The sequence below is a fragment of the Mobula hypostoma genome, chromosome 5 (genome assembly GCF_963921235.1).
Source record: "Mobula hypostoma chromosome 5, sMobHyp1.1, whole genome shotgun sequence".
Classification (NCBI taxonomy): Eukaryota; Metazoa; Chordata; class Chondrichthyes; order Myliobatiformes; family Myliobatidae; genus Mobula; species Mobula hypostoma.
The window spans coordinates 14,687,634-14,700,676 of record NC_086101.1 but is presented as its reverse complement, the minus strand read 5'-3'; the positions used below and the strand labels follow the sequence as shown (position 1 = coordinate 14,700,676).

Below are 13,043 nucleotides of genomic sequence, written 5' to 3'. Positions count from 1 at the left end.
CATCTATGGAGAGGAGTAAATAGTCGACGTTTTGAGCTGAGACCCTTCATCAGGACAGCCAATTTAGCTAAAATTGGTTTAGGAGGAGGAAACGAAAGTAGGCGACAAGTATAAGTAGAAGAGAATAAAAATAAAACACTAGGAAATAAAATTACACCCTTGTTAACCTAAAACAAAGGAGATCTCTGTAAAACACGTACCCACACACATGCGCGCATAAAGGATCAGAGAGCATCAGGGAGGGAGGGGAGGGGAGGGGAAAGCAAAGTTAATCTTACAACAGATCAATTTTCATCAAAAGCCGCGCTTCGAATACAGAAGGAATTCCTTTTGAAGGAATTACTGAATTTTCTTTTCAGTCCTGACTAGTGCAATGAACCCAGACAGAAGGTGCGGAACTCACTCAAGAAACTTTATTGGATAGTATCAGTGGCCAAAAGAAGAGAGCCCAGAGTGGCAGTGGGTGGAGAATTATTATGTCAGACAACAAAAAGCTTAGGGTCGCTCGGTGAACTATACGGAGGTGCTTTGCCATCACGTCACTCAAATGTATTTGGTTTCTCCAACGTAGAAGAAACAACCCTGTTATGCAGCACTCCGAATTAGAAGTATAGTGAGTAGCTACGTCATCTGGGCGGGTTTTCAGTCTCGGCATAAGAAGTTCTCTACCTACATTCTATGACAAGAATGGCGTCAATGACCACCTCTCAGAGAATTCGGGACGGTCGTTGAAACGCTGCAACTACTTCAGTGGGTCATTTCTGAAGTAAGCATCATCTCTTCAGTATTAATCAATGAGCTTCAAGGCCTCGGTACCTCCCCCTGCAACTGGTCCTCAACTTCCTAATCGGGAATTTACAGTTAATACGAAACAGAAGCAACATCTCCTTCTTGCTAACAGATCAATACCTCAACGATGCGTATGTAGCCCCCTACTCTATTCTCTCTGCACTCATGACCGTGTAACTCGACACAGCGCAAACACCATCTATAAATTCGCCGATGACGCAGCCTTTGGCGGAATCTTTGACAGCGACGAAGAGGTGAACAGAAGTGAGGTACATCGGCTGATTCACTGCTGTCACAACAACAACCTTGCACTTAACGTCAAGACTAAGAACAATTGTGGACTGACTTCGAGAAGGAAAAGTCGAGGGAATAAAAATTAGTGCATATCGAGGCGTCAGCAGCGGGAAGGTCGAGTAGTTTTAAGTTCCTCGGTGCGAACATTTCTGAAGATCTACACATGTGGACCCAACATATTAATAACATTACTACGAGTGCATGCCTAAGGCTATATTTCAGTGGGAGTTTAATGAAATTTGATATGTCACCGAACGCTCTCCAAATTTCTACAGATGTACTTTGGAGAGTATTATAACTGGTTGCATCGCCGCTTGTTATTTTTCTGCATACCATCGGAAAGATCTACAGAAGGTTGTACGATCAGACAGCCTCGTCATGGACTAACCTTCCCACCATTGAGGACATTTTCAAAAGGCTATGCCAAAGTGGTGGCATCCATCATTAAAGACGCCTGGCAACCAGGACACGCCTTGTTCTTATTATTACCATTAGAGGTACAAGGCCTGAAACGCAGTCCGTGTTTTCAGAACAGCGTAGCAACAGCTTCCTTTCTTCAGCCATCAGATTTCAAAACCGACTGTGAACTAACCCACGAACACTCCTTCACCATTTTTGCCCTCTTTTTGCGCTCCTTTCTCTCTCTCTCTCTCTCTCTCTCTCTCTCTCTCTCTCTCTCTCTCTCTCTCTCCCTCCACCCCCCCCCCCTTATATTGCATGCATTGCACCGTACTGGTGCCGTAAAACAATAAATTTTACTACATACGTCAGTGTTCATACACTTGATCCTGATTTTTTTTCCTCTGTTAACTTTAGGTTACGATCACAACCAGGCGAAATACAGAGAATATCTTGTTGATGCGGATCTCAGTGGGTTTCTTGAGAAACAACCACGATGGAACACTTCTGCTGATGTTGCCGTCAGCAGGAGAAACTGCGAAATGTTTCACAATGTGGGAAATTTAACTTAGCAACAATATGACGCTCCCAAAATTGGTCAATTGTCTCAGAAAGTTACCAGTGTAACGGAGAATGGGAAGCGAAAACAGACCAGTACAAACCAACAAAAATAACCGTCTTCTCAGACGATGAACTCTGCTGAGATATTCATAGATTGTCGAAATGAGGAAGTCCGAGATTAGTCAAAATCAGATGATCGTAATACTGGCTTCCCGCTCTGTCACGGAAAAAACTGCTGAATCTTGAAACATAGTACACTATTTAGTTGTTGAGTCGAGGGTCCGTATTTGACTAATCAGCTTCCAGAGCAGACACGAGTTAGAACAACAATGTAATTCATTCGAAAACTGTGAAATAAGTGCTTACAGATTAATTATTTCACGTTATCTCTGTTATTTCTTCAGCAGCTTGAACGGGGCACGACTACGCAAGCGCGTGGAGGTCGGCCAGTGTAAACAGCAGGAAGAGTTTAAAAGGAGACAGCTTTACAGAGGCGGCGTCCGAGGAGCGGGCGTCAGAGAAGTGGGAGACAGCGTAAGAAGGCTTTGGCTCAACGGGGCTTAGGCGATAACGGGTCGAGGCGAAGTAGATTATCTGTTTAGAATGCAGACATAAAGAAAGCGTGGAGGCCGGTTTTCTGTGCTCGGTGTCAGATGTGGGATGTCCTGGAGACTCCCAGCCTCCCGGAAGCTGCAGCTGCTTTGAGACCACGTTAGGGAACTGGAGCTGCAGCTCGATGACCTTTGTCTGGTCAGGGAGAGTGAGGAGGTGATAGAGAGGAGCGATAGGCAGGTAGTCATCCCGGGACCACAGGAGACAGAGAAGTGAGTAACAGTCAGGAGAGGGAAGGGCAAGAAGCAGGTACTAGAGAGTACCCCAGTGGCTGTTCCCCCTAACAATAAGTACACCTGCTTGAGTTCTGCTGGGGGAGACGGCCTACTTGCGGGAAGCAACAGCGGTCGCGCCTCTGGCACAGTGTCTAGCCCTGTGGCTCAGAAGGGTAGGGAAAGGAAGAGGATGGCAGCAGTAATAGGCGACTCTATAGTTAGGGATCAGATAGGCAATTCTGTGGACGCAGGAAGGAAACACAGATGGTAGTTTGCCTCCCAGGTGCCAGGGTACAGGATGTTTCTGATCGTGTGCACGAGACCTTGAAGTGGGAAGGAGAACAGCCAGAGGTCGTGGTACATATTAGTACTAACGACATAGCTAGAAGAAGGCAAGAGGTCCTGAAAACAGACTACAGGGAGTTAGGAAAGAAGTTGCGAGGCAGGACCTCAAAGGTCATAATCTCGGGATTACTACCTGTGCCACATGACAGTGAGTATAGGAATAGAATGAGGTGGAGGATAATGCATGGCTGAGGGATTGGAGCAGGAGTCAAGGATTCAGATTTCTGGATCGCTGGGACCTCTTCTGGGGCAGGTGTGACCTTCACAAAAAGGATAGGTTGCACTTGAATCAGGGTAGGACCAATATCTTAGCGGGGAGGTTTGCTAAACTATTGGGGAGAGTTTAAACTAGAACTGCTCGGGGGAGGGAACCGAACTGAAGTGACGGAGGAAAGGGAGGTTGGCTCAAAAATAGAGAAAGCTTGGGGACAGTGTGAAAGGGAGGATAGGCAGGTGATAGAGAACGGACGCGCTCAGACCAATGGCTTGAGATGTGTCTATTTTAATGCGAGGAGTATTATGAATAAAGCAGATGAGCTTAGAGCGTGGATCAGCTCTTGGAGCTGTGATGTTGTGAGCATTACAGAGACTTGGATGGTGCAGGGGCAGAAATGGCTACTTCAATTGCCAGGCTTTAGATGTTTCAGAAAGGATAGGGTGGGAGGCAAATGAGGTGGAAGCGTGGCACTGTTGATCCGAGACAGTGTTACAGCTGCAGAAAAGGAACAAGTCATGGAGGAGTTGTCTGCGGAGTCTCTGTGGGTGGTAGTTAAGAATAGGAAGGGATCAATAACTCTACTGGGTGTTTTTTATAGACCACCCAATAGTAACAGGGACAGCGAGGACAGATTCTGGAAAGGAGTAAAAATAATAGGCTTACTATGGTGGGAGATTTTAATTTCCAAAATATTGATTGGCATCTCCCTACAGTGAGAGGTTTAGATGGGGTAGAGTTCATTAGGTGTGTTCAGGCAGGTTTCCTGACACAATATGTAGATAAGCCTACAAGAGGAGAGGATGTACTTGATCTGGTATTGGGAAATGAACCTGGTTAGATGTCAGGTGTCTTAGTAGGAGAGCATTTTGGAGATAGTGATCACGATTCTAACTCCTTTACCATAGCTTTGGAGAGGGATAGGAATAGACTAGCTAGGAAAGCATTTAGTTGGAGTAGGTGGAAATATGAAGCTGTCATGCAAGGACTTGGAAGCATAAATTGGAAACGGATGTTCTCAGGGAAACGTACGGAAGAAATGTGGCAAATGTTCAGGAGATATTTGCGTGGGGTACTGAGATAGTACGTTCCAATGAGACATGGAAAGGATGGTAGGGTACAAGATCCATGGTGTACAAAGGCTGTTGTAAATCTAGTCAAGAAGAAAAGAAGAGCTTACGAAGGGTTCAAAAAACTAGGTAATAACAGGAATCTAGAAGATTATAAGGCTAGCAGGACGGAGCTTAAGAATGAAAATAGGAGAGGCAGAAGGGGCCATGAGAAGGCCTTGGCGGATAGGATGAAGGAAAACCCCGAGGCATTCTACAAGTATGTGAAGAGCAAGAGGAAAAGACGTCCGAGAATAGAACCAATCATGTGTGACAGTGGATAAGTGTGCATGGAACCGGAGGAGGCACAGGTACTACATGAATATTTTGCTTCAGTATTCGCTACGCAAAAGGATCTTGGCGGTTGTAGGGATGATTTGCGGTGGACTGAAAGGCTTGAGCATGTAGATATTAAGGGAGAGGATGTGTTGGAGCTTTTGAAAAGCAATAAGTTGGTTTGTTCACCGGGAACAGACGGCGTGTACCCCAGGTTACTGTGAGAAGAGAGGGAGAAGATTGCTGAGCCTCTGGCAATAATCTTTGCATCATCAATGAGGACGGGAGAGGTTCCAGAGGATTGGAGGTTTGCAGATGTTGTTCCCTTATTCAAGAGAAGGAGTAGGCATAGCCCAGGAAATTATAGGCCAGTGAGTCTTACTTCAGTAGTTGGTAAGTTGATGGAGAATATCCTGAGAGGCAGGATTTATGAACATTTGTAGAGGCATAATATGATTATGAATAGTCAACATGGCTTCGTGAAAGGCAGGTCGTGCCTTACGAGCCTGATTGAATTTTTTGAGGATGTGACTAAACACATTGATGGAGGAAGAGCAGTAGATGCCCTGTATATGGATTTCAGCAAGGTACCCCATGCAAGGCTTATTGAGAAAGTAAAGAGGCATGGGATCCAAGGGGACATTGCTTTGTGGATTCAGAATTGCCTTGCACACAGAAGACAAACAGTGGTTGAGGACGGGTCATATTCTGCATGGAGTCCGGTGACCAGTAGTGTGCCTCAGGGATCTGTTCTGGGACCCCTACTCTTTGTGATTTTTTTAATAAATAACCTGGCGAGGAAGCGTGGGGATGAGTTAGTAAATTCGATGATGACACAAAGATTGGGGGTGTTGTGGATAGTGTGGAGTGCTTTCAGACGTTACAGCAGCATACTGATAGGTTGCAAAACTGGGCTAAGAAGTGGCAGATGGAGTTCAAACCAGATAAGTGTGAGGTGGTTCATTCTGGTAGGTCAAATATGATGGCAGAACATACCATTAATAATAAGACTCTTGGCAGTGTGGACGGTGAGAAGGATCTTGGGGTCTAAGTCCATCGGACACGCAAAGCTGCTACGCAGACAACAGGAATTCCAGCAGCTACGCAGGTTCACTCTGTGGTCAAGAAGGCATACGGTGTATTGGCCTTCATCAAACGTGGGACTGAGTTTAGGAGCCGAAAGGTAATGTTGCAGCTATATAGGACGCTGGTGAGACCCTACGTGGAGCACTGTGCTCAGTTCTGATCGCCTCACTGCAGAAAGGACGGGAAACCCATAGAAAGGGTGCAGAGGAGATTTACAAGGCTGTTGCCTGGATTGGGAAGCATGCCTTATGAGAATAGGTTGAGTGAACTCGGCCTTTCCTCCTTGGAGCGATGGAGGATGACAGGTGACCTGATAGAGGTGTATAAGATGATGAGAGGCATCGATCGTGTGGATAGTCAAAGGCTTTTTCCCAGGGCTGAAATGGCTAGCACGAGAGGACATATTTTAAGGTGCTTGGAAGTAGGTACAGAGAGGATATCTGTGGTTAGTATTTTAAGCAGAGAGTAGTGAGTGCGTGGAACGGGCTGCCAGCGATGATGGTGGAGGCAGAAACGATAGGGTGTTTTAAGATACTCCTGGATGGATACATGCTTAGGAAATTAGAGGGCTATCGGTAATCCTAGGTAGTTCTAAGGTAAGGACATGTTCGGCACAGCTTTGTGGGCCAAAGGGCCTGTATTGGGCTGTAGGTTTTCTATGTTTCTGTGTTTCTATGTTATATACTTTGCCCTGAAATGTTTTGATCGAATTGTGTTCTTTCTTGTAACGGTATGCTTAACTTAAAAGACCAAAAGAAATAACGTTTTTGCCCATCAAACCTACTCCGCCATTTCACCATTGCTGATCTGTTTTCCCTCTTAGCCCCAGTCTCCTGCCTTGTTTCCGATTTGGAGCGGATTCGATGCGGAAAAGTTTCGTTCTTCGTCCACCTAACCAGGTGTAAGGTTGGATGATTCCAAGCGCCAAGCTGGTCGAGAATAGCTTCGGGCTCGGCAGCCAAACTGTGTTGCTTCGCCGGGGTCTGGGTCCTAGAACAAGGCCCTATCCGGTGTTTGGACAATTGAAACGCCAGTTCGGATAGACTGGAAAGCCAAGTATTCCCCTTAATAAAATTACATGACATAGATTTTGGGTAAGGAGTAAGAAATCCGAGGAGGACCTTTTTTTTTTTTTTACCCAGAATGTGGCTAATACTTGTAATTCAAAGGCAGTGTCACTGTTAGAAGCATAGTAACCTAGAACATTAAGAAGTGCTTAGGTGAGCACTGTAATCAGCTTTGAAGGCTCTGGGCGAATGCTGGGCAATGAGATCAAGGACAATGGGAGCCCACTGGTTGGCCTGGGTTAGTTGGGAGGAAATACTATCTGAAGTTTATGAAAGGCCAACCAATCGATTAAAGTGTGAATTGGGTGACAGAGTAGCAGTTACAAACATATAGAAACATAGAAAACCTACAGCACAATACAGGCTCTTCGGCCCACAAATACTTACCCCTGACAAGTTACAAACGTATAGAAACATAGAAAACCTACATCACAATTCAGGCTCTTCGGCCCACAAATACTTACCCCTGACATCTCCTCTGCACCTACTTCCAAGCACCTTAAAACCATAGCCCTCTCGTGTTAGCCATTTCAGCCCTGGGGAAAAGCCTCTGACTATCCACACTATCAATGCCTCTCATCATCTTGTACACCTCAGAAAAAGTTCTCAGTTCTCAGAAAAAAAGAAAAAGCCACAAGTTAACTGAAACATATGAAACCACAATTGATACAGCGTATAAACCAATTGCAAGTTTTATTCAAAGCAACACACACAACTGGATTTCAAGCATGGCAGAATCTCTTGTGTTTATGGCCTGCTTTATTGATGAGCTCTAAGAAGCGCAGGAGCCGGGATAACTTACTGATGTATAAAAACTTGGAATGTTTGAACATTTCATTTCTATGCGTAGTTTGAAATTTCGAATATGCATGTTGACGAATGCTGAAATTAAATTTAAGATTACAAAATGCCCACTATGATTCTCATAAAAATTGCAGCTGCATCTTTCGTATATAAACTCTGTCCTCCAGCTGTGCCATGGCTAGAATGCAGTTCTTGTTATATGATAAAGAACAGTCCTGGAGAGGGTTTGGATAGGTTAATGCAAATCCGTAACATATCCTACTGACATGTTAAGAGCAAAAGGATTACGAGGGGGAATATTGGTCCTCTAGAACATCAGACTGGTAATCCATGTGTGGATTCAAAAGAGACGACGAGATTTTAAATGTAGATTTTATATTTGCATCCGTATTTACTCAGGAGACGAACACAGAGTCTGTAGAAGTAAGACAAACAGCGAGGCCATATACCCCATACAGATTACAGAGGAGAAAGTGCTTGCTGGCTCAGGGTGGATAAATCTCCAGACCTAACAAGCTGTTCCCTCGGACCTACTGGGAGGCAAATGCAGAAATTGCTGGGGCCCGAATGAAATACTTAAAAGACTGTCTTCTCCTATCATTTTGGATCTCCCCCTCCCCCTCCCACTTTCAAATCGCATACTAGCTCTTCTTTCAGTTAGTCCTGATGAAGGGTCTCGGCCCGAAACGTCGACTGTACCTCTTCCTAGAGATGCTGCCTGGCCTGCTGCGTTCACTACCAACTTTGATGTGTGTTCCTTGAATTTCCAGCATCTGCAGAATTCCTCTTGTTAGTGAGCAGAGGGGATGGGATGTAATATTGAAGATATATAAGACGTTGATGAGGCCTAATTTGGAGTATTGTGTGCAGCTTTGGTCACTAATCAAGGGCAACGATGTAGATATGGTTGAAAGAGTATAGAGACAATTTACAAGGATGTTTACAGGTACAATTTACAAGGTACAGAGGAGATGTCAGGGATAAGCTTTTTACGCAGAGAATGGTGAGTGCGTGGAATGGGCTGCCGGCAACGGTGGTGGAGGCGGATATGAAAGGCTCTTTTAAGAGACTTTTAGATAGGTACATGGAGCTTAGTAAAATAGAGGGTTATAGGTCAGCCTAGTAATTTCTAAAGTAGGGGCATGTTGGGCACAACTCTGTGGGCCAAAGGGCCTGTATTGCGCTGTAGATTTCCTACGTTTCCATGTTTCTATGTTTCTATGTTGTCGGGACTGGAGGACCTGAATTATAAGGAAAGATTGAGTCGGTAAGGACTTCATTCCTTTCAACGTAAAAGTGAGAGGAGATTTGGTAGAGGTGTACAAAATTACGAAGGATAGGGCAAATTCAAGCAGGCTTTTTCCACTGAATTTGAGTGGGACTACAACTAGAGATCGTGGGTTAAGCGTGGAACGTGAAACGTTTACGGGGAAAGTAAGGGAACACTTCTTCACTCAGGGTCTCGTAAGAGTGTTGAACGAGCCACTAGCGCAAGTAATGCATGTGAGCTCAATTTCAGCAATTTATTGCTCTAACCGATTTAATCTTTTAACAAATTATATTCGGTATCTGGTTCTACAATCTGTTGCCCGTTTACCTCCTGAGAACCCTGCTGCGCCGAGGCTTAGCGTACAATAGGTCTACGATTTAAAGATTGCATGGATGAACTACAACAATTGTTCATCCCAGTTTGGCAAAAGAATAAATCAAGGAAGGTAGTGCACTCGTGGCTGACAAGAGAAATTAGGGATAGTATCAATTCCAAAGAAGTAGCATACAAATTAGCCAGAAAAAGTGGCTCACCTGAGGACTGGGAGAAAGTCAGAGTTCAGCAGAGGAGGACAAAGGGCTTAATTAGGAAGGGGAAAAAAGATTATGAGAGAAAACTGGCAGGGGACATAAAAACTGACTGTAAAAGCTTTTCTAGATATGTAAAAAGGAAAAGACTGGTAAAGACAAATGTAGGTCCCCTACAGACAGAAACAGGTGAATTGATTATGGGGAGCAAGGACATGGCAGACCAATTGAATAATTACTTTGGTTCTGTCTTCACTGAGGAGGACATAAATAATCTTCCAGAAATAGTAGGGGACAGAGGGTCCAGTGAGATGGAGGAACTGAGCGAAATACATGTTAGTAGGGAAGTGGTGTTAGGTAAATTGAAGGGATTAAAGGCAGATAAATCCCCAGGGCCAGATGGTCTGCATCCCAGAGTGCTTAAAGAAGTAGCCCAAGAAATAGTGGATGCATTAGTGATAATTTTTCAAAACTCGTTAGATTCTGGACTAGTTCCTGAGGATTGGAGGGTGGCTAATGTAACCCCACTTTTTGAAAAAGAAGGGAGAGAGAAACCGGGAAATTATAGACCGGTTAGCCTAACGTCGGTGGTGGGGAAACTGCTGAAGTCAGTTATCAAAGATGAGATAACAACACATTTGGAAAGCGGAGAAATCATCGGACAAAGTCAGCATGGATTTGTGAAAGGAAAATCATGTCTGACGAATCTCATAGAATTTTTTGAGGATGTAACTAGTAGAGTGGATAGGGGAGAACCAGTGGATGTGGTATATTTGGATTTTCAAAAGGCTATTGACAAGGTACCACACAGGAGATTAGTGTGCAAACTTAAAGCACACGGTATTGGGGGTAAGGTATTGATGTGGATAGAGAATTGGTTAGCAGACAGGAAGCAAAGAGTGGGAATAAACGGGACCTTTTCAGAATGGCAGGCAGTGACTAGTGGGGTACCGCAAGGCTCAGTGCTGGGACCCCAGTTGTTTACAATATATATTAATGACTTGGATGAGGGAATTAAATGCAGCATCTCCGAGTTTGCGGATGACACGAAGCTGGGCGGCAGTGTTAGCTGTGAAGAGGATGCTAAGAGGATGCAGGGTGACTTGGATAGGTTGGGAGAGTGGGCAAATTCATGGCATATGCAATTTAATGTGGATAAATGTGAAGTTATCCACTTTGGTGGCAAAAATAGGAAAACAGATTATTATCTGAATGGTGGCCGATTAGGAAAAGGGGAGGTGCAACGAGACCTGGGTGTCATTATACACCAGTCATTGAAATTGGGCATACAGGTACAGCAGGCGGTGAAAAAGGCGAATGGTATGCTGGCATTTATAGCGAGAGGATTCGAGTACAGGAGCAGGGAGGTACTACTGCAGTTGTGCAAGGCCTTGGTGAGACCACACCTGGAGTATTGTGTGCAGTTTTGGTCCCCTAATCTGAGGAAAGACATCCTTGCCATAGAGGGAGTACAAAGAAGGTTCACCAGATTGATTCCTGGGATGGCAGGACTTTCATATGAAGAAAGACTGGATGAACTAGGCTTGTACTCGTTGGAATTTAGAAGATTGAGGGGGGATCTGATTGAAACGTATAAAATCCTAAAGGGATTGGACAGGCCAGATGCAGGAAGATTGTTCCCGATGTTGGGGAAGTCCAGAACGAGTGGTCACAGTTTGAGGATAAAGGGGAAGCCTTTTAGGACCGAGATTAGGAAAAACTTCTTCACACAGAGAGTGGTGAATCTGTGGAATTCTCTGCCACAGGAAACAGTTGAGGCCAGTTCATTGGCTGTATTTAAGAGGGAGTTAGATATTGCCCTTGTGGCTACGGGGATCAGCGGGTATGGAGGGAAGGCTGGTGCAGGGTTCTGAGTTGGATGATCAGCCATGATCATAATAAATGGCGGTGCAGGCTCGAAGGGCCGAATGGCCTACTCCTGCACCTATTTTCTATGTTTCTATGTTTTTATGTTTCTATGATACCAAGACACGGAATTAGCAAGGTTGGGTCAGTATAGCAACCGAGTTCAAGTGTGATGCCAACGCTTACAAACTACTAATCATGAGGACAATGGGTAACCCGAGATAATTTCTAAAGTAAGTACATGTTCGGTACAGGATTGTGGGCCGAAGGGCCTGCATTGTACTGTAGTTTTTCTATGTTCTATGTTACTAGGTTTCTGTGAGTAGAGATTAGCTGGTATATGCTTTAGTAAAAATCTTCGCTGAGATGTGGAAAAGTAAGGAATAACTAGAGGTCACATATATAGGAAATAACTCTTTCACATCAGCGAAAAAAAACTACCAGACATTGATATGAAGTAATAGTATTTATGGATTACGGAGAAGGGGCATTTTTTCAACTGCAATTCTAAGACACGTTGCCTGGAAACATAGTGAAAGTGGATGGCATCATATTTTCAAGGTATTTGATGAGCACGGAGAGGAGTGTCTTTTCAGGTTAAGGATTTGTTGTGGGATTTGTTTGGACTAAATCCTTTTCGATCAGAATAGAACATCGCTCACTACAGCATAGAATGGGGGATGATGTGGAATTGCAATGTAACACTGGGACTAATGACCAGATGTATCTCACTCAAGAAGCGCCAGTGACTGCATCAAATTGAACGTGGCGAAAATGTATGAATTAAGTTCTGAAAAAAATCTAGAAACTCAACTTTGTTTCCTTGTCTCCAAGTGAGCCTGACGTGTTAAGTGTTTCAAACCTTTTATTTAATTTTCTTTTTTAACTACAGACGTTGCGGCTGATTTAAGTGTACTGTGCTCTAGTTTTTGTATTGCTCTCTTTCTGCGGTGGACTGTAGATGAGATCTGGCGACACCTAGAGGCTGCACAGCGTGACTCAAATTCGTCACAACATGTAGACCTGCTTGTTAATGTAAATATCTTAGCAGCCAAGGACGCCATGGTATCGTAGTTGTCAGCGAGACGCTATTACAGCTGCAGGCGTCGGAATTCGGAGCGCAATGCCAACGTAGTCTGTCAGGAGTGTGTCCGTTTCTCCCCATGAATGCATGAATTTCCGCTGGATGCTCTGGTTTCCTCCCACAGTTGAAAAACATACCGACTAGTAGGTTAACTCGTCATTGTAAACTGCCCTGTGATTAGTCTAGGGTTAAATAGGTGGGTCGCTAGGTGGTGCGGCTCAGTGGGACTGTTCCGCGTTGTATCCATCAGTAATTAATAAATGAATGAATGAATGAATAATAGATAGATAAATAAATAGCGGACAGATAGGCAGAAAAATAAATAAATAGATAGATAGACAGACAAATAGACAGTCTCTAGAGTTCAGAGGATGGTGCATAAAACAACAACAACAAAATAAAACATCCAGTGAGCGGCAGTTCTGTGGGTGAAATCGCCTTGGTAATGAAAGGGATGAGAGAAGAATGGTTTAGCTAGTTGAAGCTAACAGGAAGGGGACAGTCGAGCTTTGAAGTGGATGTGCT

General features: G+C 44.3%; 1 protein-coding gene across 3 annotated transcripts in view; it reads right to left on the bottom strand.

The window, feature by feature from the left end:
- The window catches only part of LOC134346121 (T-cell immunoreceptor with Ig and ITIM domains-like), a 40,482-nt gene extending 38,487 nt beyond the window's left edge, over positions 1–1,995 (bottom strand). For all 3 annotated transcript variants that reach the window (XM_063047423.1, XM_063047421.1, XM_063047424.1), the window contains exon 1: positions 1,850–1,995. The gene's annotated coding sequence lies outside the window, so the exon portion shown is untranslated. The remainder of the gene's footprint in view (positions 1–1,849) is intronic.
- Between the last annotated feature and the right edge of the window lie 11,048 nt (positions 1,996–13,043).